Genomic DNA, 13,013 nt, shown 5'->3' with positions numbered 1-13,013 from the left:
TATGTTGTTAAGAGGTGCTCCACTGTGATCCTTGAGCTATGCTACTTTGAATTAATTGTTTGTTTGTTTGGTTTTTTTTTTTTACATTTTTTAATAAAACTTTCTATGTTTTATTAAAAATTAACTGCAATTAATTAATTAAATTAAAATGCAGCTTAAAAACTTTCTTTAGAATTAGAGATGCATTTTTCTTAGGAAGTAAATATGAACAATACAGCATATTATCTATAAAGGGATATTTATTTTCCCAGGAGGTTCTTACAAAAACTTGAATAGAAGCCTGGCTGTTGATGTTCATATAACTTCCTACTTTCACTCTTTATTTCTTTAATTATACCAATGATACATGGAAACACTGCACTTCTCAACTTCAGAAACTATCCTTTATTAAAGAACAGAATCTTAATAGAATCCAGTATTTCCAGTTATTGTTAGTCACTGCTGTTTGAGTGCTTCATGGGAAATAACAGTAATTTTTTTAACAATGGGTCAAATATGAACTGATGAAGACCAGTCTTAATATATGTTTCTCCATATATTTAGAAGTATACACATATATATTAATCTAAGGAAAGTAAGGTAAATTATTTTAATAAAAAAACACAAAGAAAATCACAATCTATGAGTGTATATACTCCAGTAAATACCAGCAACATACAAAATTTTTCCAAACATATTTCAAATTAAGTAACTAAGTTACCTGATTTTGATGTTTGGTTTTGGTAGACTTGTTAAAGATAAGTTTTTTTCCTCAGGCCAGTTGAGAAATAAACAAAGATTTGGAATTAGGTAACATTTTTGATACTATACCTCACAAAATCAGACTTATGAAATTATTTTTTTCTTGAGTTATCAACATATGTATTGAAATTGTCAGAAATGTACAAAGGATACATTTTACTGTGTAAAATAGGTATGAAAGTGTGTCCACTGAGGTTCTGTAATGCCACCGTTATTAGATTTATTTTTTGTTAACTTGTTAATCAGACAGAAATGGAGCTAAAATCTCACAGTGTTAAATTTGTTGATTCTTCAAGCTCATTGAGAAAAATCTAAAGGGGTTTAAAGAGATTACAAATATGAGTACACCCAGCAAAATCATATTAAACCTTGAGGAAGATAGGATAATACCTCCAGAGGAAAAAATAATAAGAAAGACATGATTCTGGTGAGGGTGTATCTGGACCTGGGGCTGCTGGTTGACAGCCAGCTGAACATGAGCCAGCAGTGTCCCCCAGGTTACCAAGAAGGCCAACAGCATCCTGGCTTGTATCAGAAATACTGTGGCCAGCAGGACAAGAGAAGTGATTGTCCCCCTATACTCAGCACTGGTGAGGCTGCCCCTCAAATACTGCATTCAGTTTTGGACTCCTCACTACAAGAAAGAAATTGTGGTGCTGGATTGAGTCCAAAGAAGGGCAACAAAGCTGGTGAAGGATCTAGAGCACAAGTCTTATGAGGAGCAGCTGAGGGAACTGGGGTTGTTTAGTCTGCAGTGGAGGAGGCTGAAAGGAGACCTTATCGCTCTCTACAGCTACCTGAAAGGAGGTTGTAGGAAGGTGGGTGTTGGTCTCTTCTCCCAAGTAACAAGTGCTAGGACAAGAGGAAACAACCTCAAGTTGTGCCAAGGGAGGTTTAGATTGGATATTAGGAAAAACTTCTTCACTGAATGGGTTGTTGAGCATTGTAACAGGCTGCCCAGGGAGGTGGTTGTGTCACCATCACCAAGTATTTAAAAGATGTGTAGATGTGGGACTTAGAGATGTGGTTTAGTGGTGGACTTGGCAGTGTTAGGTTTAAGGTTGGACTTGATGATCTTAATGGTCTTTTGCAACCTAAACTATTCTATGATTCTATAACTCTATGAATATTGCATTTATTTCTGGGTATCTCACTCCTTCGAATGTTCATAAAAATTGAGTAAAATTTATTAAGGGGCTAAAGAAACTAACTTATTACAAGATTATAAGAATTAACGATGTGCATTTCCAGCCAAGCCTGAAGATCAGCCCTTAATCTTTCTATCTACATTTCTTGTGTTATATTTATTCATGTACTTGATTTGCCGGAAGTGAAAAGTGAAGGACAAGTCCTGATTACGATTAAGTTCTCATTGTGCAATATACCTTTTTATAGATCACTAAACGTACATAGCCTGGACTAGCGGCATTAACTGAATGATGTTTAATGGTTAAATAATGACAACAGAATATTATTATAATCTAATAATTTTATTATATAGATAAATTATAGTTAAGATGGTTGCTTATCACATGACCTAGGGGATCACATCTAGTATCAACATTACCTCTTTAACAGTGAGATAATGCTCAAAGTTGTAATTAGGCATGTGATTTTCATTCAGTTTCTTTATGCAAATACTTTCGGAAAAAATCTCTAGTTGTTTTCCTCTTGTAACAATAACAGACTTTCAAATATATAATCTAATGGATTAGGCAGGGGTTTTGAGAAAGAATTATATCTAGGGGTATGTTAGAGACCCAAATTCCAGTCCAGGCCTTGGGTCCACACACCATCCACTTCTCATCTATATATGTGACTCAGAAAAACCTGAACTCACCTATAACCTATAACTCTTTGTTTCTATGGAAAGAAATCTGGACATGGTTCACAAAGTAGAACTGTCTTCAAGAGGTGCCCATTAAGGATAATGAGGCTCCAGTGTTCCTGCACACACTTTGTGTACCTGAGCAGATAAATATAAACGTAGCCTCAAAGTACTGGTCAATGAAAAGTTACAAAGTGTGTGGGAGAAAGTCAAGAGGTTTAAAATGTACTCTTCTGAGCTAGTTCCAGCTGGGGAAACAATGCTAGGCAATGCTTGAAGATATTTTATAGTTTATTTTTGCCCCCTTTTTTATGTTTTTCAGACAGTCTGAAGCAGCAGGTAAAACAGTGCATTATACAGAAGAAGTTATTGAACAATACATTTAAGAGCTTGCCAAACACAGCTGTTAGGTCTATTCTCAATGATGCATTCAGACTGTAGGCAGGCAACGTATCAGTGGCTTGTTTTTTATATTCTTTCTTGCACATGAACTTTTCCGATTCCTGCAAGGGCTGCTAGAAAATGGGTTAGGGTTTAACTATGGCCTTTAATTTCAAGGAAGGCATTTTTAACAAGCAGAGAAATGAAATAAAGCATTATACTACATCTTTTCTAGAAAAAGCCACCTCAGAGGGGAACAAATGCAGCTGTTACCACTGGTGTGGATCCTGATCTCAGATGTACAAATGGGCAGAGGTATGCTGGTCTCAGAGAGGGCCTCTGGTTGACAGTGTCTGATTTGTTTGCTTCCCCCACCACCACTTTATGGTGGCATTGACAAAGCCAGAATGACTACTGTTCCAGAGCCTGCAGTGAGAAGCTGAATGAAGGAGAGGAACAAGAGTTAAAGCAAGGAACTGAAGCTTGCACATCACATGGTGACAGAAAAAACTACTGTGAGAAACAGTGAACAGATCGGTCAAACCTCAGAGATTATGGAAAGAGCCTTCCTATGAAGAAAGGAAGACAGTGCCTGCTGTGACCCAGAAAAGTAATGTCTTGGCTGAAACTGAGCCAAGAACTAGGAAGCACCTGCAAGGATGCAGTCAACAGGGGCAGATTGCTTAAAATGGTTTTTATAGTCTTACATAGTCACTTCAATGTTTCTTTATTGAAAAAAATAAAGCAGTCTACTGCTGAAGATTTAGCGTTGTAACCTAAAGAATAGTCAGGGCTTACAGTGAGTTGTCAAGGTTACTGAATTTGTTGCTAGGAGGAGTTTGATGTTAGAGCTGGGTTTTCCATGCTTTTAAGTCCTGAGGCTATTTGTATATTTCTCCTGCCGGTTGCCTTCATGGCAGCCCCCAGGCCCATGAAACACAGAGCTATTTTTCTGTCTGGCAGGGAGGTCTTTGGTCTCTCAGGCTGTTGCCATAGGCAGCATAGAGCTGCAGCTATAAAGGGACAGCCAGTACTTGCTTGACCATGAGATAATTATCACAGATTGTGGTCTCGTAATAACAAAAATTGTGTCTGCTAGGCTACACTTTAGAGGAAGAATTATTTTAAATTACTCTTAATTGGGAGCACAATCACCTGAGGGAAGCCTGCCTGATCATCTGATAGAGGTTGAACATTTTTTTCATAGATCAAAATTTATCAGGAAAAAAGCCCCAAGAAATCAAAACTTGAGGAAACAATTCATCTTTGTAATCTACTTTAAGCAATTCAAGTGGACTGGTAAATGTTTGCACTAGGATAAAAATGTGGCAAATGGGAATTCTGCTTTTATGAATTCTAATGCATTCCCAGAGACTCTAAATTATACTCCTGTCACTAGAGCTTAGCTCTTGGAAATTTTTTTTAGGGAAATTTCCCTTTTAATTTTCTTTTTTTTTTTTTCTTTCTCCTCCACTCCTCACCCCCTACCCCCTACCCCAAAGTCCTCTTTGAGCTTTAACATAAATAAAATAATATTGAGTTAAGATACTCAGTGCAAAGCCTTGCTTGCATCTATTTGCAGCTGTTACAACCTATTAAAAGTTTAAAGTGAAAAGTTCAAATCTCTGGTGAAAATCTGGGAAAGAACATCTTACAGTTACAGGTTACATCAAGATCCAGCAGTCCTTGGTTCATCAATATGTGTTACTTAAGATCTGATCTCTGGTATTCACAAGGCCTTCACTACACACACATTTTGGATAATTAGTCAAGTCAACTGGTGTTCACACAAACTCCTCAAAGTTTGTTGGCACAATTGAAAGTACGTGTATGTTTAGCTGTTGCATTCTACCTCCCCTACCATCACCAGCAAAATCTGTCACATTGCAATTCACTTATTTTATTAACACAGATACTCTACACTCCTCATGTCAGGAAATCAGGTAAAATTAATGGGAACATCTCTTAACCCCTTGTGATAACTAGCCACACTGCCTACCTGCTGCAGTTCTGAATGATGAGGTCTTTTGCCTATGACCAACAGGGCCCCTCAATTACTGTCTAACAGCTCCCATGGTGCAGAATGTGCTTCTGGCTGTTTGAAGACTTTTAATGTCAAATTTGAGCCTGATCTCATTTCTTTTTCTGCTGCATCATATACTTAACTGTAAGAGTAGAGGGGAATCAACTATGAAGCACAAATGTGACTACTCATTAATGAGAACAAGAAGGGCCTAATCCTAATGAATGCTCTGAACAACTGTTTTAGACAAAATTTTCTATTATCTTCAAGCAGTAATGTGGAACTATGCTTATATCATATGCAAGCAATAATTAATTCTGCATCTCTCTCCAGCCAGTGCTGGTTTCCCCTGTTAACTTCTCTAAATCTATGGAATTCCCTTATGTTTCTGAAAACTCAATTTGTAGCCCAATCTCTACCAGACAAGGCAACACAAACCTGTGTTTCTACCAAGTAGGCCCTAGTTGCACAGATTTTGATTGTTCCTGTCTTGAGAACTTAAAGAATGATGACTTCATCTTTTATCCTGGAAAAATGAAAAGCACAAAGTTTTACTACAAAGTGTATCCTGAAAACAAAACAATGAAGAACACACACACACACACCCACCCATTTCAAGTTTTGTGAAACTTTGAAAAGGAGGCTAACTGGTCATGTTGGTTATTTACCTGTAAGAACCTTCTACCTGGGTTAATTTCTACTAGGTGTGCTGTTCTGTCTGTACAGAGCCACTCACAAGCTGCCATTGCATTACTGGTTGTTATCCATAAGCTGCAAGATGTGAAGATGGGTTGCAGAGGACAAGCATTTCAAGGGAATCAAGGAATTATGAACATACCAGAGGTACTGAGGGAATGACAAATTTGAAGTTTACTTACTTTCATAAGAGTGCCTTTTCTACTTGCAGGTATATATGTCCGGCATATGAAGCATATGATGCTTCACTTCTTAGGACAGAAGCAGCAAACTAAGTACATTGGAAGGGATATTTGGAGGTGTCTAAATCCTCAGGGCCAACTGTGAAGTTAGTTCTAGCTTCAGAATTCTATCAAGTTGCTCGCTGTGCTGTCCACTTGAGTTTTGAATGGATGCAAATTGAGGGTGGAGATTCCACAACCTCTTTGTGCGCTTTTTCCAGTATTTGGCTACTTATACTCATTAAAAAAAAAATAATAATAAAAAAAAAAACATTAAAAAAATCTTAATATCTGACTGCAGTTTTCCTTGCTGGAACTTGTGTCTGTTGGCTTTTGGGTTTTTTTGCTGTATACTTCCCATTAGGCATTTGCAGACAGCATTAAGATCCCCCTGTAACATACTCCTCTAAAGACTAAATAAACCCATTTGTCTCAACTTCTTGTTGCAGATGCTGAGCTGCAGATCCCTGATGTTCTCAGATACTTTCTATTGTGGTTGCTCCTGTTTGCTGATATCTTCTTTCTACAGCCTAGCCCTAAAATGGACACAGTACTCCAGATGTAGCCTCGCAAGTGCTACATAGAAGAGAATAACTACTTCCCTCAATCTGCTGTGTATGTCCTTGCTAATACAACCCAGTATGCAATTGGCCTTTGCTGTATGGGCACATCCATACTTCTGTTCAACTGCCTGCCCAACAGGACCCTGTTGCGGTGTAACCCCAGCCAACAGCTAAGAATCACTTAAGCCCTCATTCACCCCCCATGGTGGGAAAAGAATCTGAAGGGTAAAAGTGAGAAAACTCAGCTGAGATAAAGACAGTTTGGTAAGTAAATGAAAAGCCATGCATGAAGCAAAGTGAAACAAGAAATTCATTCACTACTTCCCATCAGCAAGCAGGTGTTCAGCAATCTCCAGGAAAGCAGAGCTTCATCATGCTTAATGGTTACTTGGGAAGACAAACACCATTAGTCTGAACATTCCCCCCTTCATTCTTCTTCCCCCAGGTTTGTATGCTGAGCATGACATCACATGGTATGGAATATCCCTTTTGGTCAGCTGGGGTCAGCTGTCCCAGCTGTGTCTCCTCCCAGGTTCTAGTGTGCCTCCGCCTACTTGTTGGTGGGGTGGCATCGGAAGCAGAAACGACCTTGATGCTGTGCAAGCACTGCTCAGCAGTAACTAAAGCAATCCTGAATTATCAACACTGTTTCCAGCACAAATCCAAACCATAGCCCCATACCGCTGCTACAAAGAAAATTAACTCTACCCTACCCAAAACCAGCACAAACGCCAATGTTGTTTTTTGCAGAATGGCTTCCTTTGCAGCTGGCTGTAATATAGCATAAGTTTATTCCATTAACCTTGTGATCACTGCAAGTGACTGACCAACAGCTACACTTCAAACCATTGACCGCTACCTTTTGAGCCCAAGCACTCCAGTGAGATTTCCACCTGGTTTACAGTTTTTCACTGGACTTTACAGTCCACTCATGCTGTTGCTAGCTGACAATCCATGGTTGCTAAGGAATGTTCTCTTCTCTGTGGGAAAGCACATAATCACTTTGCTTTATGCTCTTTTATTACAGCAGCCTATTTGTTCATGCAGTTTTTCTCTTGACATGCTCTGAGCTGTATTTGTCCTTGGCTGCCTAATTTTGACTACAGGAGCTGAGACTTTTTTTAAAAAAAAGAAAAAAAAAAAGAATGTCATTATTTTCCTCTCATCTTTTGTTATTATAGTTAAATAGCCTTTTTTTTTTCTTTGTAAAACTTGAAGATCCCAATCTCTAGTTCTTCTTCAGCGTGTTGGATGATGTTGATGATCAGAGGTTTTATTGCATACTGAGTTGAGTGATATAGATTCTTAAGTAAAGAAAAGAAACAGGGATATGGGTCAGACCTACTGCCCTAGGCAGAGGCAGTGGCAGTCAGTTGTGGCTGAAGATTTTTTTCAATTCAGTGACAAAATGTTGTTTCTGATTGTGGCTACATTTATGCAGTCCTGTAGCTCCAACTTTGGGCAGAAAGAGGTGGATCAAAGAAAATCAGTGATACTTTTGACTCATTGCAAGCAGCCTTACTATTGGATGACAATATACTTGTCAGTGTCACTCCAAATCAGTTAAATAATCTATTCATTTAAATCCAGAAGGTACCAATGAATCTGTCTTGATACTTAAAGTACTTAAGGAGTAATTGAATTTTTAGAAGAAAAAACAACTTTTGCAGAGTCATCTCCCGGTCTGCCTGGAATGCTAATCAGCTATTTTGAGTACATGTTTAATTTAGCTGAAATTCACCAAATGCATTTTTGATTCTCATTCAAGAATTTGTTACAGGTTCATGTCTGTTTGTAGTTTCTGTGGGGGTTTTTTTTGTGTTTCTGGAGAGATATCAAATGAGAATCTGCATGTAGTAAAATTATCCAAAGTCCCTATGATAAGCTATTTCAGAAGGAAGTATTCCTAAACTCAGAAAGACTTGTGCAAGGTATGGGATTCAGCCATGGCCTCAGAGTGGGGATATTGGGATGAACTGTATTCTTGACTCCTGACAAAATCCAAGTAGGGTGTATAATACAGCCCAGAAATGATCCCAGGTTAGAAGGGTTCACTAACAGGTGGATTGCTTGGGTGCAGTGTATCCAAAGCCATTATCTCAGACTTCCTGGTATAGGCCTAAAAGAGGCTTACATCCAGACAGATGATATCTGTCAGGACAGGGGGATGATATAACTATCATGTTCTGTGTTACATGGATACATTTTCAAAGTGTAGGATCTAGCTACATTCTCAGAGAAAGAGAGAAAATGCACAAGACAGCAATGGGGTCTCAAAACAGCTTCCTTGTTCGTTTATGGCACACTATTTACTCCACTCATCTTTGGATTCTTTCAAAGTGGGTAGCTAGAAAAGGTTCCACTTTCCTTTTCTCACAAGAATCTAGCCATTGTTCCTGAAGTCCCTGTCATGGACAAGGTGAATTTGCATTTTACAAATCTGAAAGTCTCATCTCTTTTGCCATGGAAACCCTGTAGAATCCTGGAACTATATCCATGATAGATTAAAGAACTGTTAAACTTCCTTGCTGCATGGACAGGATGTCCTTCTGGCTCTAGCTTTTGTCAGAATCATGATAACTTGCAGGTCCCTTTGTTGCCCGTGCTGAAACATACTTTCAGAGATACTGTGGTAGTTTGTAACAACAATATGTGTAGCCCACAAGGAACAGTGACTTTCCCTAATAAGGCAGTTTCATTTATATTGTTCCAGTTGGATTCATAAGAGGCATCTCCATAAATCTGACTCAGGATGGCATAGACCTACAGCAGGTCTGGATCTGGTTCAGGACTAGAGTCCAGACAGCACTAACTCATGTGTTTTCATTCTAGGTACTAGCTGCTGAGTCAATGCTTAAAGGTCCAATACCATAATTTGTTGCAAGAAAACACTGTGTCCCAAATCTGCATCTAAAGAAGTTATCAATCACCCCCAGAAACATTCCACAGCAGTGAATTTGAAGAATGTGTAGTGTGAGTAGGAAGCATGTGTGAAAAAGACTAGCTCTGAGGAGGCCAGTAAACTTTTAGCATAGCCACAAAAAGTGAAACCAATATAAAAATGCCAATATAAACTCATAATAACTCTATTTTCTTAAAAGGACGATGAAGGTGTTTTTTGCAGGCAATTTAACTTAAAAATCTGGAGGCATTCTTGAATTTGAGGTCATGTTTTTTAAGGTCATTATGGTAATATGACTTTGCATAGTGTAGTGTAGAAGTGTAGAAGCTCTCCCATTCCTAAAGGAGAAGTGCAGTGTAGAAGCTCTCCCATTCCTAAAGGAGAAGAAATACTCCAAAGCAGCCTGAGATTGAATAATGACACAGAGTAACTGATTAATACCATATCTTCTTACAAAACTGTGTGGTATATTGTGGCTCAGAGAATTCCATTGTGATTTTGGTAATTTCATGACTCTTCTTTAATTGTACTAATAATTATAAAATGGCAGTAGGTTTGGAGGTGAGACATCCAACTATTAAAAGACATAAGGAGAAGTTATAGTATAAATTTTATATTCATGGTGGTACTGTATGCAAAAAGAAAAAATCTAATAATGGTGAAGATGAGAAGAAATGTAACGAGATGGGGACTTAAGTGTGAAGATAGAAACAGTCAAACCAGGAGATTCCATCTGCTAAAGATTCAGAAACCATTCAGTGGACCAAAAAACACGCTCCTATAGGAGACAAAAGAAAAATCTGGTCTGAATGTAATGGTGGCCATATTTTAAGTAGGAGCGTGGACTAGATGGTACTTTCTAATCTGAACAAGTCTGCAATTCTATCACTCTAAGTTGTGGAATTTGTACATATTCAAACAAGAGATGAAGACCATTTACATGGGAAATCATTAAACTGAAAGATCAAGAAATACTATAAGCAGAAAATATTCCAGAGAAGAAGGCAAGTGACAGTAGAGCTGAATAGGAATGGTGTGTTTTCATAGTTTTTGTCTTCGGGAGAGAGCTTTTCTTTACCAACATCTACCTTCTGGCTTCACCAAAAAGCTCATTGTATTTCAGCAGTATGTGACTAGATTATGTAACTATCATGACTATCTGCTTAGTCAAATGGGTAATGCAGTTGAAATATCAAATTATGTTGTTGAAGAAGGAGGCATAAAATCCACAATAATAAAACTTTAGAAAATAAATTAAAAAAATACACATTACAGTAATGTTGGCAGTGTCAACAGATGATCTAAAATTGCAACTGTATGTGTTCTTGATACATAAAACAATGCCAAAGGAACAGCTGCCTACTGGAATAGTTTTCAAGTGTCACAGCCAGGATGAACTTCTACAAATTTAGTGCAAGATTGTCTGAATGTCATTTGGCGTTGGAGTTGTATGCTGCTAAGAAAAAGAAGAAAGCATTCAAAGAATATGTGTCATCAACAATGAAGAATACTATTAGAGAAGGTAATACTAACTTTGTCATATTAGAAGGAAAGATGCTACAACTTCATGTCCTCTGTACAGTACACCATTCAGTCTTTATAATGAAAATGGATGCTGGCATAGGATCCTGCTTTAACCCCTGCAAGGAAAATGAAGGAGCCTTGTGCCACATGGTTTTGTCATTAGATTAAAAAGGAAGAGATTAGACAAGGCCTGAAGTTGTAGCAAAGGAGTATAAGAAATGCTATTTTTCAATACCCACAGGTGGAACTGATGATCATTTGCATGTATTAGAAGAAGAAATTCAGAATGATGAAGGCATCAGAAGTGGTGAAAAAGTTGAAGATTGTAAAGATAATGACAGCATGGGAAATAATGAAGAGATCTGATATGTAATAACTGAAAGGCAATAGTAATAAAGTATGAGAGAATAAAACAGACTGACTTCATGGCCAGTCATTAATGAAAAGTTGCTTTATAGTAGTTAAAAGTAACAGATAGGTAATAAAAACTTTCTGTATATAACTGCTTTTTTCAGGAGTTGTGCTGAGATGGAGAAACGGGATGCAGCTTGATGCAAGCAAATGTCGATTTATTGTATAGAAACACGGGTATATATACTTTCAGAAATTGCGCGTTTTAAACAGATTGGTTCTTTTTGAGCTAAGCACTGCATACTAGGCAATCCCCGATTGGTGGTTAGCTACCATCAACCAACAGCAAGGAGTTACCTTTCCTTGGTGCCATCCTTGGCGCCATCCGTCCCCCACTCCCCTATGCTCTGTCAACATGACTCATCATGTTAATTATTGTCTAGACAAGCTCGAGCACATTCCCCTCAGCTAACTGATAGCCACGCATGGTCCTAGTTTCCAGCCTGCTCCTGCAGAGTTGAATGTAGTGCTACACCTTATAAGTGTTTTGTTCCATTAAACTGCAATGTGACAAGTTCACTACTAGCATTTCTAAAGCCAGATTTATCATCTCATGAGATGAGGGCTCCATTTCACAAAAGGTGCATACCCTCCAACATATATCCTTTGATTTTTGTGAATGTCTCTTAGGAAACATATACATAAGCTTATATAGTAAGATTTTTTTTCTTCAAAACTCCATGTTGTTTAACCTTTGGCAGATAATTCTATTTCTTTATAAACTAATGTACAGGCTAAGCCAATAGAATCCTGATTAAAGACTAGGACTCTGCAATGCTAACATAAAACATATAAGCATACTGTATAGCCCAAACCATGTGACACTGTAGAAATGATCTACAAATACCATTATTTTCTTCCATATTCTCTCATACTCTTATTTTAAAAGCTGACTCCAATACCATCTAGCAGTGACACTTCAAGGCCTCTTAAGTCTGAAAAAAATATAATTTTTTTCAATTACTGTAATTATGACCTAATTGCATGACACCCTAGATTTATCTGTTAATTATTTGCAGGATTTGGGGGTTTGTATTATTTGTTCTATAAATGGGTTTCTCAAGTCTCTTTCATGTGAATTTTCCCGGTGCTAGCTTTGAGACTCTGGATACACTTCTGTCACCTAAACTGAATGTTTATTTGAGGCACTTCATTTAATGTTTTGATTTTCTCCTTCTTTTCAGTTGTTTCAGTTAAAAAATTAATCATGCAGTCCTAGCTAGGATGTCTTCTTTGGCAGCACTGCTCTCATTTGTGCTCGAGTGCAGTGATGTAGGGTAGATTAATTTAAAATGAAAAAAGACAAACAAGCAAATTGCAGTTTTCCAATCCACAACAGAACCATGGTGTAATAGATGGGTGAAACACAGAAAGAATGCTTAGGAGATATCTTAAGCTGTAACCATTCTGGTTTATAGAAAATTTTGCTCTGTCAAGGCAGAGAATAACATTCACTGGAATGAGAAAACCTTTTTTTCAATATAAGTGATGTAAGTATTTAATCTTCAGTTGTTATGAAAATAATAATATATATTTACCAAAAAAGGAGAGAGAAGAGTTTTCTCAGATTAATTAATTAATGTGGTATGGGGGTTTTTTTGTTGTTGTTTTTTTGTTGTTTGTTTTTGTTTTTGTTTTTCCCTGCTGCATTAAAAACTAAGGGAGAAGATGAATTGGATTAATTTGTCAGCTGTCATAATTTTCCTCTGTTTGTCTCCCCTTG

This window comes from Falco biarmicus, chromosome 2, assembly GCF_023638135.1.
Source record: "Falco biarmicus isolate bFalBia1 chromosome 2, bFalBia1.pri, whole genome shotgun sequence".
Classification (NCBI taxonomy): domain Eukaryota; kingdom Metazoa; phylum Chordata; class Aves; order Falconiformes; family Falconidae; genus Falco; species Falco biarmicus.
The sequence above is the reverse complement of the archived record's forward strand: the minus strand, read 5'-3'. Positions refer to the sequence as shown.